The sequence below is a fragment of the Budorcas taxicolor genome, chromosome 18 (genome assembly GCF_023091745.1).
Source record: "Budorcas taxicolor isolate Tak-1 chromosome 18, Takin1.1, whole genome shotgun sequence".
Lineage (NCBI taxonomy): Eukaryota > Metazoa > Chordata > Mammalia > Artiodactyla > Bovidae > Budorcas > Budorcas taxicolor.
In genome coordinates, this window is record NC_068927.1 from 44454656 (window position 1) to 44455227 (window position 572).

The window sequence follows — 572 nt, forward strand, 5'->3', positions numbered from 1 at the left end:
ACTTGGCCTTTATCACAACTTATTTAAATAAAAAATTGACAGTAGCTGGGTTATTAAATTATGCAACTGAAACTCCTGAATTATATCTTGTATCCCTTAATAGGGTTGGAGACCACTGCAGTTTAGGATAATACAATAATAAAACATTTTAATCAGTGCTAAAACTTTAATTCTGTAATGATGCATGCCTGTTGTAGCTGACAGCATGGGTCAGTCCACTCTTCAGTGAGTGCCTTACTCTAATTGAAACCAAGCACATGTAAGGTACAGTATGTTAGACTATCTAGTTACATTTTTAAAACCCCCTATTACCTTCTCAGAAATATTTTGATTTATTTTAAATATTTCTATATGTATTATTATAATTTACACATTTGGGTATTTGGAGTTTCAATATACTAGAAACATGTACTTAAATTTTTATGCTTATCATCACTGCATTGATGGCACACAGTAATCTTTTTTTCATGGTTTAGGTGCCATCTGTTGCCAAAACACTTAGTGTTCAGTCTTCAGTGAAAAATATAAAGTGCCAAAAAATCTTGCAAGACAGAATCCATACATACACTCTT